The 17,375-nt window shown below is 37.8% G+C and overlaps 1 pseudogene; it reads left to right on the forward strand.

Moving 5' to 3' along the window:
• Nucleotides 1-12,291, forward strand: part of LOC123806728 — a 49,510-nt pseudogene extending 37,219 nt beyond the window's left edge.
• The last annotated feature ends 5,084 nt before the right edge of the window (nt 12,292-17,375 follow it).

A 17,375-nucleotide genomic window follows, 5' to 3' on the forward strand; every position in this document is an offset into this window, starting at 1 on the left:
GGTTATGTTTCTTCTTATGTGCTTTATTTTTCTTGTTACTATAGTAAATCAATTTTTTTTCTTGTTTCTGTTTTTGATATTTGATTTTTGGTGTACAAAAACACCTTTGATTTCTGAATATTGACTTTGTATCCTGCTATTTCAACAAATTCAGTTGTTAGGTAAAGGAGTTTTTTGGTGGAGCCATTTTCTATGTATACTATCATGTCATATGCAAACAATGACAGTTCTGGTTCCTCCTTTCCAATTTGGATACCTTTATTTCTTTTTCTTCCCTGATCGCCATGGCTAGAACTTCCAATACTATGTTGAATAAAAGTGGTGAAAGCAGATATCCTTGTCTTGTTCCTGATCTCAGGAAAGCTTTTAGTTTTTGCCCATTGAGTATGATGTTGGCTGTAGGTTTCTCATATCTATGAGAAAAAGAGTCAAAAGAAGGACACTTCCTTTGACTCTTTGACTCTTTGACTCTCTTGGCTCTTTTTTGGCCTTTGTTTTGAAATCTATTTTGTCTGATATAAATATTGCTACCCCAGTCTTTTTTCATGTCAATTTGCTTGGAATAATTTTTTCCATCCTTTCATTTGCAGCTTCTGTAGATCTTTTATGCTGAGGTGGGTCTCTTGTAGAAAGTATATATGTGGATCATGTTTTATTATTATTGGAGCATTTAATCCATTTACATTTAGGTTTATTTTATCTATCTATCTATCTATCTATCTATCTATCTATCTATCTATCTATTTATTTTTTGGTTTGGGAAGCTCCTTATTTCACTTTCCATTTTATATGAGAGCCTTGCTGGGTAGAGTATCCTTGGGTGCAGGCCTTTGCTTTTCATTACTTGTAATATTTCTTGCCATTCCTTTCTGTCTTGTAGTGTTTCTGTTGAGTAATCAATGGATCACCTTATTGGGGTGCCCTTGTATGTTACTACATGTTTTCTCCTTGCTGCCTTTAAGATTCTCTCTTCATTTTTAAATTTTTCCATTTTCATTATGTGTCTCGGAGTGGACCTTTTTGGGTTTGTCTTTATTAGGACACTTTGTGCTTCCTGGACTTATGTGACTTTTTCTTTCATAAAGTTAGGGAAGTTTTCTGTCATTACATTTTTATTCAGGTTTTCTACCCCTTGCTCCTTTTCTTCTCCTGTTGGTATCTCTATGATATGGATTTTATTACATTTTGTGTTGTCCTGCATCTCCCTTAAGCCCTCTCTATTCTTTTTGAATCTTTTTTTGTTTTGTTGCTCTGTTTGGGAATTTTTTTCTATCTTGTCCTTCAGCTCACTGGTTCAATCCTCTGATTCATCTAGGCTGCTTTTAATTCCTTCTACTGTGTTCTTCATTTCAGATATTGTATTCTTCATCTCCTCTTGGCTCTTACTGATAGTTTCTATGTCCTTTTTCATTCTGGTGTAGTTCACCGAAAGTACCTTGTAGCTTCCCTGGAGTTCTTTTTAGTTCTCACTGAACCCATTGAACATCCTTATAATCATTATTTTGAAGTCAATGTCTGATAGTTTGCTTGCCTCAATATCATTTAGCAGTCTTTCCAGGGATTCCTTCTTTCCTTTTGATTGGATGTTATTTTTTTGTCTCCTTATTTAGGCGTCTCTTCTTGTTTTTTTTCTGCTTCTTTTACTGATCTGTTTTGACTCCCTGTCTTTGTGGTGTGACCTTCTGTGTGAGGAGACCTGTGGGATTCAGTGTTGTGTTCCCCTTGATCTCCTGATCTTGATGCTCTTGAGATGCCATTTATGCAATTTTGGGGGCTCTCTTGTTGTAATGGGATTTTGGTTGTTTTGGGGTCATTCTTTGATGGGTCCTTCCCTCCAGCTAACTGACTGTGAGTCACTCTGCTCATTATGTCCTGTATGCTGTTGTACAGGTGCACTGTCACCTCTTTCTGGATACACCCCTGATGATTTTAGATGGTGTCCCAGTCTAGCCGTAGGCAGCCTGTTAGTGACTACCAGTGATCCACTGTCTGTGGCTGTCTCCTCCAGTTGTTAATCTAGTCACTTTGTAATCAGCATTCATATTTAAGCACCACAGGCTGGGGCAAAGTAATTCCTATGGGTGGGGAAATTGCTTTCCATCAGGCTGATGTCACCTGGATGGGACTGCTCTGTCTGAGCAAGATGGATCCTGCAGTATTGTGAATGACTCAGTACAGGGATCCTGGAGGCTGCTCCCTTAATTCTCTCCCCAAAGTTACCATACCCATATTCTCCTCAAGCATCTCTCCTGACCCTTTCCCCTGACCCTTTTCCAGAGCCCAGGGCAAGTGGCAGCAAATGAAATTACGTGTGTTGGTCCTTTAAGAAGCTCTCTGTGTCTCCAGCTGTCTCTCCCTTATAGACAGAAACCATGTTGCTTTTCACAGCTGGATATTATCTGGGCTTCTTTTCAGCTCTGGTGCTGTAGGCTGGGGAGCCCAGCTTGGGGTTTAGGCCCCATGCTTCTTAAGGGGAACCCTGGCCTGCTGAAATTTCCCTCTCTCACTTCAGCCCTCTCACATCTCCTTCTTCCTCCATCCCAGTCACATTGTGGTGAAGTGGTTTCTTCTATCTGCCCATGGTTACAAGGCTTCTCTCCAGCTCTTGTTCAGTTGGTTATTCCAGATGAGTTCTGTCCAATTTAGTTGTAATTCCAGATTGGCCCTCTTAGGAGGTTAGTGCAGCTTCCACTTACTCCTCTGCCATCTTGGATCCCTATCTCTTCATTTTTTAGAAACTTGTGATTCAAGACAGATCAAAAACAAGCAAAGGGGAGATAAATGGTTCTAGCCTGTCTTGTACTTCATGTTATTATCAGAGAAAACTTTTCTAATCAATCATTCAGTGGACTTACCTATAGGTCTCACTTGCCAGAATTGGGTCACATGCTCAGACCTAAACCAGTCACTTTCAATGGAAATGAGACACCATGCTTGGTTGATAACAGTTACAATTAATTCACAGTTTAAGAACTAACCTTCTGACATGAGAGAATTAAGCCACAAACAAGTTTGATTTCCCATCAAGGAAGAAGGTACCTGACCATTGGATGTATAATCAACAATTTATCTCTCATTTTGTTACCATGCTCAACTATGCTGTTGCTTCTTTTTTTTCAAATTGTAATTACACTAAATCTGTGGGTATTTTCCTGTTAATTACAATGGGTAGGCATGGCATCCACAGTATGCAAAATTAGTTTTCAATGGCTACATATGCAGTTGTGTTTGAGGTTCCTTTTTTTCCCTTCAAATAGCCTCAATTTTCTTGAATAAATTCAATATATGCTCTACTATCATAGTGTTCATTTAAGTAAGTATTATCAAATGCTGAAGATGTGCAAAGTAATCCATGAGTTATGGTACAGTATAGAATAAATAAGGTGTGATTTCTGTCTTTCAGGATATTACATTGTAATAAGCTTGAAGATAACCATCATAATGTAAGCCAATGACCTAATTTTATTGACTAAAGAATGAGTTTCAGAAAGCACCTAGAGGCCTTGGCCAATAATTATTCTAGGGAACAAATTAACATAAAAATAAAACAAGTTTACTGTAGTATTAATCCAGGATTATTTAATAGAATGCCCTACTAAATGGAAATTTTTCAGAAAGAAAACAAAATTAGACAGAGATCTAATCCTATTTATTTCACATAACATGTTAAATAAATTTCAGATGATCAGAGTTTTAAAAAATTGAAGAAAACAGATATCATGGCAAAAGACAAAATAAAATTTATCATATGAAAATAAAAATAAGTTAATATGATAAAAGAACCATAAAAGAGTCAAACACAAATGACAGAAATCATAGATTAAGAGTTACTTCCCTAATATAAAAAGATTCCTGCAAATTGTTGCATGTACAAGTGCTCTTGTGCACTATATAATTAGCATGCACAAGTGCTTGAAAAGTTTTCAAGTACTTATTTTTTCCTTTTTTAAAAAGTATATTTTATTGATTATGCAATTACAATTGTCCCATTTTCTCCCCTTCACTCCTCTCCACCCTGCACACCCCCTCCCGTCCACATTTCCCCTCTTTGGGGAAATGTCCATGGGTCATACATATAAGTTCTTTGGCCTCTACATTTTCCATACTATTCTTACCCCTCCCTTGTCTATTTTCTACCTACTATCTATACTACTTATTCTCTGTACCTTTGACCCTCTCTCCTCCTCCCACTCTCCTGTCCCTAACCCTCCATGTGATCTCCATTTCTGTGGTTCTGTTCCTGTTCTAGTTGTTTGCTTAGTTTGTTTTTGTTTTTGTTTTAGGTGTGGTTGTTAATAATTGTGAGTTTGCTGTCATTTTACTGTTCATATTTTTTTATCTTCTTTTTCTTAGATAAGTCCCTTTAACATTTCATAAAATAAGGGCTTGGTGCTGATGAACTCCTTTAACTTGACCTTATCTGAGAAGCACTTTATTTGCCCTTCCATTCTAAATGAAAGCTTTGCTGGATAGAGCAATCTTGGGTGTAGGTCCTTGCCTTTCATGACTTGGAATACTTCTTTCCAGCCCCTTCTTGCCTGCAAGGTCTCTTTTGAGAAATCAGCTGACAGTCTGATGGGAACTCCTTTGTGGGTAACTGTCTCCTTATCTCTTGCTGCTTCTAGGATTCTCTTCTTCATTTTAATCTTGGGTAATGTAATGATGATGTGCGTTGGTGTGTTCTTCCTTGGGTCCAACTTCTTTGGGCCTCTCTGAGCTTTTGGACTTCCTGGAAGTGTATTTCTTTTGCCAGATTGGGAAAGTTCTCTTTTATTATTTGTTCAAATAACTTTTCCACTTGTTGCTCTTCCTGTTCTCCTTCTGGTACTTCTATAATTCAGATGTTAGAACATTTAAAGATGTCCTGGAGCTTCCTAAGCCTCTCCTCATTTTTTTGAATTCTTGTTTCTTCATTCTTTTTTGGTTGAATGTTTCTTTCTTCCTTCTGGTCCACACCATTGATTTGAGTCCCACTTTCCTTCCCATTGCTATTGGTTCCTTCTACATTTTCCTTTATTTCGCTTAGCATAGCCTTCATTTTTTCATCTAATTTGCGACCAAACTGAACCAGTTCTGTGAGCCTCCTGATTATCAGTGTTTTGCACTGTGCATCTGGTAGGTTGGCTATCTCTTTGTCACTTAATTGTATTTTTTTCTGGAGCTTTGTTCTGTTGTTTCATTGAGCTTTTTTTTTTTGGTCTTTACACACCTGTTACATAGTAAGGGGCAGAGCCATAGGTGTTCACCAGGGTGGAGCCACCCAGATGGCTGGGTTGTGATGCTGTATGTGGGCGAGAGGTCCAAGAGGGAACAATGGCTCTTGCTCTGCTCTCTGCCAACTTTCTGTCACTTCCACCTCTTCTCCCAAGGAAAGTGGGCCCTTCCAGTGCTTTTTCCCATATGGGTGGTTTGTGTACGTTCTAGGACCCTGTGGGTCCTCCAAGGCACTCTCCTGTGAGGCTGGGAGTTTCTACCAGCACATCAACCCCCACAGGTGTTTTCAATCGGTGGTTTGAGGCTTTATTTCCCTGGGCTGGGGCCCTGGGTTGTGTGTCTGTCTTGCTTCCCAGTTGTTCTTTTGGGTTTATCTGCACGCAAATGTGGAACTACCTGGTCTGCCAGCTGCAGCCTTGTGTGCCCCTCCACAAGCCACTGCCTTGGTGGGTCTGCCAGCCTCCGCTTTGCCAAGAGTCCTCTCTGCTGAGCTTCCAGACTTTGCCCCTCCTGCCTGTCTGGATGGATGTTTCTTCTTTAACTCCTTGTTTGTTGGACTTCCATACAGTTCAATTTTCTGTGAGTTCTGGTTGTTTTTTTGTTTTTAAATTGTTGTCCTTCTTTTGGTTGTGTGAGTAGGCACCTAATACTCCATCCTTGCCAGAAGCCTCAAGTCCTTGTTTAATTAGCTCAATTAGGGGTTGGGAGAGTGTCTACCTCTGTACATACAGAGCAGGCTAGCCTACTATCTAGGCAAAATACTAGTTTTTCACAACATAATCAATAATTTACCTCCTTATCTCTGATATCTAAGGCATATGATTTGAACCTCAACTAACATCACAGCCTAGATGCAATACAAATGAAGGTGGAGAAAATTTATGCAGACTATAAAGCTGCTCTGCATAAAGTTCTCTTAAGTCATCTGATACATGAGAAAGAGTTTCTTACATTTTTTGGTGAAGTGATCAGGGAACAGCACTTTTAGGCCACAGAACCTTGTCCTAGAATTGTTTTTGTTTTTCTCTGTCTTTATTGAAAGGGTTTATAATTGAAACATTCATGTGAGCCATATTTTCTTGCCACTTACAAAGCCATAATTGATTAAGTGACACTTTTTACCACTTTAGCCAGATTCTCCAGTGCAGCAGGGAAATAAATTAATTCCTATTTAATTTATTTCCAGGAATAAGTTGTTTTTGCTGATAAATTTGTTCTTCTTTTTAACAATTTCTCTCCCCGGGAAACTTAAAAATAAAATACAGTGTCCCAATCTGGCAATTAGTTTCTTTAAAAAATCTTGTAAGAGCTAATTCCATTCATCTTTTTAGATGGTCATCATTCTGCTTTGAATTTTTAAAAGCTAGAATTCTCAAATTTTACAATATTTTAAATTTATAAAATCAAACAAGTCATTTTGGAAGCATAAAGTACAAATCTCTCATCTTACTGTGAAACTGAGGATCAGAAATGCTGATTGGGAGGTCCAATATTGTGATAACTTATAGTTGAACCTGGCTAGAGACCAGCTCCTTAACTGTCAGTGTAGATGGAACTCATCCCTCATTACTTTGTGACCTTTTGGCCCAGTTTTCATGAGACATTATTACTCTAGAGTCAAGCAAATTGTAGTTTCTAAGATTTGATAGCTAATTTCAATTTCCAAGTGGACCTTTGGAATTAATTAATTTTTAAGTCAGTTTCTCATAGTGGTTTAATGCCATTTGAAAAGTATATATTAAGAGCAACTAGCCATCTGGACAGCTAGCTACATGCAAAAAAAATGAAACTCTATCATCAACTGACACCATACACAAAAATAAATTCAAGGTGGATAAAAGACTTAAATATAAGTCATTTCACCATAAAAGTCTTAGAGGAAAACATAGGCAGGAAAATCTCAGATATTCTACACAGCAATATTTCGCTGATATGTCCCCTAGAGCAAGGGACATAAAGGAAACAATAAACAAATTGGACCTCATCAAAATAAAAAGCTTCTGCATGGCTAAAGAAAACAGCATTAAAATGAAAAGAGAAACAACTATATGGGAAAACATATTTGCCAATGATACCTCAGACAAGGGTTTGGTCTCCAAAATATGTAAAGAACTCACATGACTCCACTCCAGGAAGATAAACAACCCAATTAAGAAATGAGCAAAAGACCTGAACAGACACTTCTCCGAGGACATACAGAGGGCCCAGAGACATATGAAAAGATGTTAAGTATCACTAGCCATCAGAGAATTGCAAATTAAAACGACAAGGAGATAACACTTCACACTGGTGAGAATGGCTGTCATAAATCAACAAACAAGTGTTGAAGAGGTTATGGAGAAAAGGGAACCCTATTGCTTTGTTGGTGGGAATGCAGTTGGTGCAGCCACTGTGGAAAACAGTATGGAATTTCCTCAGAAAACTAAAAATGAATCTCCCCTTTGACCCAGCAATTCCACTGCTGGGACTATACCCTACAAATCCTGAAACACCAGTTCAAAAGAACCTACGCACTGCAATGTTCATAGCAACATGATTCACAATAGCCAAGTGCTAGAAGCAACCTAAGTGCTCATCTGTAAATGAATGGATCAAAAAACTGTGGTACATTTACCCAATGGAATACTATGCAGCAGAAAGAAAGAAGGAGCTCCTATGCTTTGCGACAGCATGGATGGAACTGGAAAGCATTATGCTAAGCAAAATAAGCCAGGTGGTAAGGGACAAATACCATATGATCTTACCTTTAAGTAGAATCTAATAAACAAAACGAACAAGCAAGCAATATATAATCAGAGACATTGAAATTAAGAACAATCTGATGGTAACCAGAGGGGAGGTGGAAGGGGATAATGGGGGTAAAGAGGGAAAGGGTTTTCAGGGATAACTATAAATAACACATGGACAAAACCAAGGGGTGGGGGTGGAATCAGGGGAGGGAGGTGGGGATGGTTGTGGTAGAGGGAAGTGGTGGAGGGTAAATAGAGACAACTGTACTTGAATAACAATAAAATAATTTAAAAAGAAAGAGCAGATAGAAATACAATGTCTGTCTGGAAAATGTCCAGCCATTGTTAATATAATGAGAACTGGTTTGTACAACATAACCTGGCAGCCAAGGAGAGTGGACTGGAATGCACATTTGTGAATAATGATGACTTCATCATACTAGTCAGTGGAGGCAGTAGATGCCATTAAGTGGCTGTGTGTACTGTGTGACCATCACATTAAAAATGACTGAGCAAGTAGAGCAATGAATTTTCATCCAATTTTGTGTTACAATGGAAAATTCTTCTGCTGAAACTATTCAGGTGATACAGAGGGCTGCAGCTATGGGCAACTGGTGATTGACAGCTTCATCACAACAACGCACCTGCTCATGCATCACATCTTGTGCAGAGGTTTTTTTGCAAAACATCAAATCACCCATGTGACCCAGCCCTCTACAACCCAGATATGGCTCCTGCAACTTCTGTTTTTTTCTAAAACTAAAATCACCTTTGAAAGGGAAGAGATTTCAGATTATCAGTGAGATTCAGGACAACATGATGGGGCAGCTGATGGTGATTGGAGGAACTGTGTGAGATCTCAAGTGCCTACCTCGGACAGGACTGAGGCATCATTGTCCTATGTACAATGTTTCTTGTATCTTGAATCTTCTTCAATAAATGTCTCTATTTTTCATGTTACATGGCTGCATACCTTCTGGACAGACCTCATATATTCAGATTTCTAAATATAGTTTTATTATATTGTAAAGGTCTGGCTCCATATTAGTGTGACTCTGACTTTGAAAAAGCCAAATGTAATATACACATATAAATTAAAGTATGTATAATGTCACAAAATATTTCTCCCAAAATAACTCATCAATACACTTTTGTGAGTGTTTGTACCCAGTTAATATACTGGTTATATATAAAGTGTACACCACTTTATATATAACCAGAAGAATAAATTTCAGCTGTTTTATTTGTGACATCTTCAACTTTATCTCCTGTTTAACTACCAGACTAAGGCCTTGAATCTGGCAGGCGTTCACCAGATTTTCATACTTGATTCAAAACAACCACTTCCTATGATTTTCTTTTTAATGGTATAGCATACCCTATTATCTATCCCTCTGATATCTGGGCTACTAGTGTCCCAAAGGTTGTTTGCAGCTATATATAATAATTATGTGTTTGCCAAATTAAAAAAATGTTTCCATTCTGAGGGTTGCATAAAAGGAAGCCCTCTCTATTTGTAGCTGCCGAACTGGCTGGCCAGTTTTCCCAGTAATCTCTACTGCAGATGAACAATGTGAATGCATACACTGTTGCTTTTCCCTAAACAAACAAACAAACAAACAAAAATGACTTTACAACTAGAGCATATTGCCAGTAATTGTAAAATAAACATTCCTGGAAAAATAGAGGCCATATTGTTGGGGGTATCTTTTCCTTCATATTGATCCCCTTGAAGTTATTGGGAATTGAGTATAGAAGAACTGGGTAAGGGTGGGCAGTGGTAAAACAGAGCCAGGTTTGCATCATAACCACCATAAACAAATGTTTCCTAGAAATTTCCATGGTCTGTATGGCACCAAGGTCGTTGCTATGGATTTGTGGTGTTTAGTTTCATACTGTTGTGCAGGATCATGAGTTACAGCAGGTCATAGGTTTGTGGCAGGGGAGCAGCTATCTCCCCACTCCCAACCCCAGCTCAAGTGGCAGCTTTTAAGCTGTGAGACAAGTAAGAAGGTTGCTTATAAAACCTTGCCTTTTTATTTGCTCACTGTTACAAAAGGTAGAAGCTGTTTGTGCTTCTGCTCACTATTTTAAAATTTAGGTCATTTAGGTAAGAGGATGTTAGTAGATCTGAGGAAAATTTGATCACTAAAAATCATTAGAATAAAGATTAGCATGCAAAACTACACAATTAGGCAAATAACAGGAGTAAGAGAGTCTCAGAGGTGAGCAATACTTAGGCAGGTTAGGTATGCTGAGGCAATGACTATTCAAATATGGCAGTGGGACCCTCATTCTAAGGCACAGGTTCTCTGACATAAATATTTCAATTATTCTTGCCAAAAGGGAGACCAGTATGATAGTAGGAGATAAAGGTAGGTGAAAGGTGAGGATCAAAGTTAGACTTAAGAATGAAAACCAAGAAGCTTTCAGGAGGCCTGAATCAGCCAACATATTGGAAATTGGAGGAACTTTAATAATGCTGTGAGTCATTATTCCTGCAAAACCTCTTTTGGTCTTTCAGCCATGCCATACATGAGTCTAAATTTACATTTCTAGGGATTGGGGCTCAACCAGTTACTGCAGTGCTGTACATGGCTCCTCACATCACCTTGAAAGTTCATTTTGTGGTATGGAGAGAGATTCTCTATAAACTATATTACATGATTTCTCTGTCATTCAATATGGAAAATCTAAAATTAAAAAGTAGAAAAAAAGAATAATATAAAAAACTGATCACCCAGTTTTTATTTTTTATTGTTGTTGAATTACAATTGTCCCACCTTTTCCCTGTTGCTCTCCCCTGCCCTACTCCCACAGTCATCCTCACCCCATTGCCCATGTCCATGAGTCCTCTACCTATGATCCTTCACTTGTCATAACAATTACCAACATATGGCCCATTTTTTCAGCTACAATCTTTATATTGCCCCTTTCTCCCATCAGTGGATTATGTTGAGGCAAACCTCAGATAGCCTACTACTTTATCTGTTAAAATTTAATATGCATTGGGAAAAAGAACTGTTTTTAACATAACTATACCTCCACAAATAAACAATCATTTCTTAATATTAAATATCCATCAGTATTCAAATTCCCCTGATAGCATCATAAACATCTTTTACATTTGGTATTATTTGAATCAGGCTCCAAACAAGCCCACATTGGTCAATATATCTCTTTATATGCTTACAGAGCACAATATAATTATTTAATAACAGTTCTTTCTTCCTGTTTATTTTTCCCTTGGCATTTACTTGTGTTTTTCAGATTTCTAATGTCCTGGTTTTAGCCTACAGAGTTCCAGGAGGTGTCATTTACCACATTCCTCTTACTCCTAGACTTTCAGTGAAAGAGCAGTTGGATCTAAAAGCTTGATCAGATTCATGTTTGCTTCTGTTTAAGAACACATCATTGTTGGTACTATGTATTTCTCACTGAATCACCACAGAAAGCTCATGATATCTAATTATCTCTTTCTGTGATAACCTATCAGTGAGTCCAGATGTTGTCAGCTGATCCATTCATTATAACTTACCCAACTACCCTTAATAATCTAATGGTTTTAGCAGCTATTGATGATTATTGTCTAGATTCATCATTTCATTAGGGTTGCAAGAAGGTTGCACTCTAATCCTATTATTCCATCTGTAGGTAGTAGCTAGAATCTATCCATAAAGAACATTTTATTGTTGAGGATGAGGCAGTGGCAGCTGAGGCAGCAGCAATAGCTTCCGTCCCAACCCTACCATGGTGACCTCGCAGAGCTGCTGGTGCTCTTAGCTGCTCTCCTGGCCATGACCTTGGGAACTTCGTCAGTATCAGCAGGCATGTTGAGGAGTGCTTCTTTGGAGGGTCACCTCATGCACCAAGATGGGCCTCATCTTCAAGGTTGCTAAGGGTGGCTTCCTGGACATCAATGTGGAAATTACAGGGCCTGATAATGAAGGAATTTATAAAGGGACTGAGTATGGTGGGAACACACATTTGCTTCTCATATGGATGGAACACGTAAGTTTTGTGTTAGCAATGGGACATCCACTATCACTCTAGAGATAGTGAGGTTCATCACTGATATTGGGAAGGCCCCAAAATGACAAAACATGGAAACAGAACAAGGTAAGAAATGATTAATGAGCTAGCAGTGGTGATGACAGCTGTGCAGGATGAACAGGAAGACATGGAAGTTTGGAGAGAATACACAGAGCCATCAACAACAACACAAACAGCAGAGTGGTTCTCTGGGCTTTCTTTGAAGCTCTTGTTCTAGTTGCCATGACACTGGAACAGATCTACTACCTGAAGATTTTTTGAAGTCTGGAGGGTTGTTTACAAAGCCTTTTCCTGATGGTCCAAAACTTGTAATTCACTGTTTATCAAACATCTTGATCATAATAATGTCATTAAACTGTAAGTTTTTATTTTCTGAATTGTACATTCACAGCTTATTTATGTTTCTTTGTGATTAATAGATATTGGGGAAAAACACCTTTTTAGGAAATTGATAGTGGAAATTTGGCATAGGACTGGCACAATTCCTTACATGAATTCTGCCTCCATTGTACAGGTTCTTCCAGAGCTTGAACACTGTAAATGAAATGTACACATATAGTCCTTATATTTTCTTTTGTTTTCATCATAAAGTGTAGTTTGTTTGGGATAAGCTTTACTAAATTGACTGTATTCTTTTTTTAAAAAAATTATTTTATTATTGTTCAAGTACAATTGTCTGCATTTTCTTTTGACTCCTTATCCTGCAGTTCAAGTCATTAAAGATTCATTTTGTTTAGTCCTTATGAGAAACAAAAGTCAGAATCTTGACGTTTTCTACCCACTTGATGACAGAGCTCTATGGCTTTGCAGTATGCTACTGGTTGGTTCTTTTATTCTTTGTCTATCTTGTTTTTGTTTTAAAGATAAGACAATCCAACGTTTCTCACCACACCCTAAATTTGAACTTTGAACCATAGGACTTCACTTTTACTAAATTGATGACATAAGCAGCTAATAACTATTTTTAAAAAATCTCTGCCTAACCTTGTAAAAAGTCTGTTAAAGCCAATTCTCTGGGTGTTTCAGAGTAATGGTAGCTCTTTCTCCTTCTATGCTGGCACCCACTTGCTGCACTCTTGGCACGTAGTAGGTGTGCATTCATGTAACTGGAAACATCTGGGTTTCTCATAGCAAAGGGTTAAAGCCTCTTGGATTTCATTGCAGTGATATACAGTTACTATTTTATATTTGATCAGTGACATTTGACCATTCATTAATTAGTGTACTGATAGCACTGTCAGTACTAGAGTTTTGAGTTTAGTTTTTCTTGGGTCTTTTATGGCACATGTGAATTTTGTTTTGTATAAAATAAAATGACTTTCTCTTGGTCTCTGATGCTGGGTTTAAAATTGAAGGAACATCTGGTTTTGGTGTGAGGATGATCCAGGATTATGTTGTGACTGATGTATGCTTGTTACTTGTACATATTTTTTAATCTTTGCAAAGGGAAAACTATAAGTAATGAGTGTTATATAATAAATTTGAATTAAAAAAGAAAAAAGGAGCATTCTTTTATGGATTATTTTGATAACCTGGAAAACAGTTTATATAGAAAGACAAGATAAATATTTGATCTTTTCTATCTTTTATTTTAATTATCTTATTATCATTTTGAGGCAATTTCAAGACCTCATCCTGACTAATATATCACAAGCAGTTATACACAAATAAGAGAAGTGACATAATACAAGAGAAAATCAGAGATCTAGAACCATGAGAAGTAAGAACCCTCATCTTACCATTGCATGGTGTATTGAAGTTGGTTTATGTGTGATGTCTCTGATATATGCAATTCATCTGTAAGCTAACAAAATATCTTTAATTATAAAGTTTATTTTTCTACAAAAAACTTACATTCCCTTATTCCTACAATTTCTGGTATTATCAGGACCTCTGATGCCTTTATTCATATAGGCATTCTTTGTTATGATAAATGTATTTTTAATCCCACTTCTTCTTTTTAAAGTATATTTTATTGATTATGTTATTATAGTTGTCCCATTTTTTTTTTACCCTTTATTCCCCTCCACCGTGTCCCCAGCCTCTCACCAGCATTCCACGACCCCCTTAGTTCATGTCCATGGGTAGTTCATACAAGTTCTTTGGCTTCTCCATTTCTTATACTATTCTTAACCTCCCCCTGTCTATTTTGTACTTACCATTTATGCTTCCCTGTACCATTTACCCCATTCTAACCCTTCCCTCTTCCTGCTGATAACGCTTCATGTGATCTCCATTTCTGTGATTTTTTTTCCTATTTTAATTGTTTCTTTAGTTCTTGTTTCTAGTTGTTTTTATTTTTAGGTTCAGTTGTTGATAGTTGTGAGTTTGTTGTCATTTTACTGTTCATAGTTTTGATCATCTTTTTCTTAGATAAGTCCCTTTAACATGTCATATAATAAGGGCTTGGTGATGATGAACTCCTTTAACTTGACCTTATCTGAGAAACACTTTATCTGCCCTTCCATTCTAAATGAAAACTTTGCTGGATAGAGCAATCTGGGATGTAGGTCCTTGCCTTTCATGACTTTGAATGCTTCTTTCCAGCCCTTTCTTGCCTGCAAGGTTTCTTTTGAGAAATGAGCTGATAGTCTTATGAGAATTCCTTTGAAGGTAACTGTCTCTTTTTCTCTTGCTGTTTTTAAGATTCTTTCCTTATCTTTAATCTTGGGTAATGTAATTATGATGTATCTTAGTGTGTGCTTCCTTGGGTCCAATTTCTTTGAGACTCTCTGAGCTTCCTGAACTTTCTGGAAGTCTATTTCTTTTGCCAAATTGGGGAAGTTCTCCTTCATTATGTTTTCAAATAAGTTTTCAATTTCTTGCTCATCCTCTTTTCCTTCTGGCACCCTATGATTGAGATGGTGAAACATTTAAAGTTGTTCTGGAGGTTCCTAAGCCTTTCCTTATTTTTTTTGAATTCTTGTTTTTTCATTCTGTTCTGGTTGAAAGTTTATTTCTTCCTTCTGGTCCAAATCATTGATCTGAATCCCAGTTTCCTTCCCTTCACTTTTGGTTCCTTGCACATTTCTCTTCACTTCACTTTGCTTAGCTTTCACTTTTCCTCTATTTTGTGACCGTACTCAACTATTTGTGTGAGCACCCTGATACCAGTGTTTTGAACTCTGCATCTGATAGATTGGCTATCTGTTCATTGCTTAGTTCTATTTTAGGAGCTTTGATCTGTTCTTTCATTTGGGACATATTTTTTTTGTCTTGTCAGGCTTTTTATGTAGTAAGGGGCGGAGCCTTAGAAATTCTCCAGGGTGGGGCAAGCCACTTTGTTGTGTTGTGTTACTGTATGTTGGGGAGGGGTCCCAAAGGGAGCAATGCTGCTTGCTTGGCTCTTGGCTGACATTCAGTCGCTTCCCCTGCTACCCACAAGCAAATTGGGTCTTTCTGGTGGTGATTCCTGGGTGGGTGGGTTTGTGTACATTCTAGAACCCTGTTGGTCTCTCCAGTGAACTCTCCTTTGAGGCTGGGAGTTTCTCCCACTGTCTCAGCTCCCACAGATTTTTATAGTCAGAGGTTTGGAGGCTTTCTTTCCCTGCGCGGCGGAACCTTGGGTTGCATGATCTATCTCACTCCCCAGCTGTTCCTCCTGGTTCATCCTCACACAAAATGTGGGACCATCTAGTCTACCAGCCACCATCCATAGTCTGCCAGCCATATCTTGCCTGCACTGGTCCTCTATCTGCCACCTTCCCATGAGTCTTCTGCACTCCAACTGCCCATCTCTGCCCCTCCTACCAGTCTGGATGAATGTTTTTTATTTAACTCCTGGATTTTCAGACTTCATACAGTTTGATTTTCTGGCAGTTCTGGTTATTTTTTGTTTTTAAATTTGTTGTTGTCCTTCTTTTGGTTTTGTGAGGAAGCAAACTGTATCTACCTATGCCTCCATCTTGGCTAGAAGTCTCTTCCTCTTTTTTTATCCATCAGTTTCTGTTGTTTATCATGGAAAAAATCCACTAAATCCACTAAAATGGTTGCATTTTATGTAATAAATTTTCTATTTTTTGTTCTTTTTTCCCCCCTCCAACTTAACCAATCCAGTGAAACTGTTTTCACTGAACTACCAAGCACTTATTCTTGGCAGAATAAATTATGTATTTACCTACTAATTTTTTTTCACTTTGATTATGCTTCTTAATAGTTATGAGAACTTGGGCAACTCATCTTATGCCTTTGGCATCAGTCCCTCATTAATAAAATTGAGATCAATAAGCTCAACTCCAGGGTTGTTCTGAAGATTAAAACTATACTGTATGAGACATCATTAATTATAAAACCATTCTTACATTCATTGATCTTGATGAATACTTACTAACACTGTTTTCAGTAGTTGCTGTGGTAAGTTTTAAGGATATGGCAGCTAAAACATATATGGGACTTGATCTCATAGAGTTTCATTCTAAAGGTGAATACCAATAATAAAAATATAATTGCACTCAATTTGTAGGTGTTCTGTACATGATTGCTAAAGATGATTCTGTGTTCTATTCTATTATTGATTTATTTCTCATTCTTTCCACTTATTAGAAGTTGATGTTTAGTTCGGGTGCACTGCTATTTTCACCATATATGAGGTCTGTCCAGAAAAAGTCCAATCATTGTTAATATAACGAGAGTGGTTTGCACAACATCAATGTAACATGGAAGCCAAGGAGTGTGGACTGGAAGGCACATTTGTGAAAAATGACAACTTTACTGTACTAGTCAGTAGGGGCAGTAGATGTCATTGAGTGATCATGTGTATTGTGTGGCTGTTGCATTCAAAATGAGTGAGTGAGTAGAGCAACATATCCACATTAAATTTTGCATTATGCTGGAACATTCCTCTGTGGAAACTACTCAAATGATGTAGAAGGCTGCATCAACAGGCAATTGATGATTGGCAGCTTCATCACAACAATGTACCTGCTCATGCATCACATCTCATGCAGGTTTTTTGGCAAAAGATCAAATCACCCAGGTGACCCAGGCCCCTATAACCCAGATTATGTGCCCTGTCACTTCTGGCTTTTCCCAAAACTAAAATCACCTTTGAAAGGGAAGAGATTTCAGACTGTCAATGAGATTCAAGAAAACACAATGATACAGCTGATGGTGATTGGGAGAACTGTGAGGTCCCAAGGTGCCTACTTTGAAGGGGACTGAAGCATCATTGTCTTACATATAATGTTTCTTGTATCTTGAATCTTCTTTAATAAATGTCTCTATTCTTCATATTATATGGTTGGATACCTTCTAGACAGCCCTTGTATGGGTCATCTAGGTTTTCTTTACTGGGTTCCAGAGAATGATATAATATTAAGTCTTACTGTAGAGCTTCCTAAGTATTAAATGTCATAAAATCATGCTGAAAAGTGTTGACTT

Source organism: Phyllostomus hastatus, unplaced genomic scaffold, assembly GCF_019186645.2.
Source record: "Phyllostomus hastatus isolate PE091 unplaced genomic scaffold, TTU_PhHast_1.1 phas_scaffold_39, whole genome shotgun sequence".
NCBI lineage: Eukaryota > Metazoa > Chordata > Mammalia > Chiroptera > Phyllostomidae > Phyllostomus > Phyllostomus hastatus.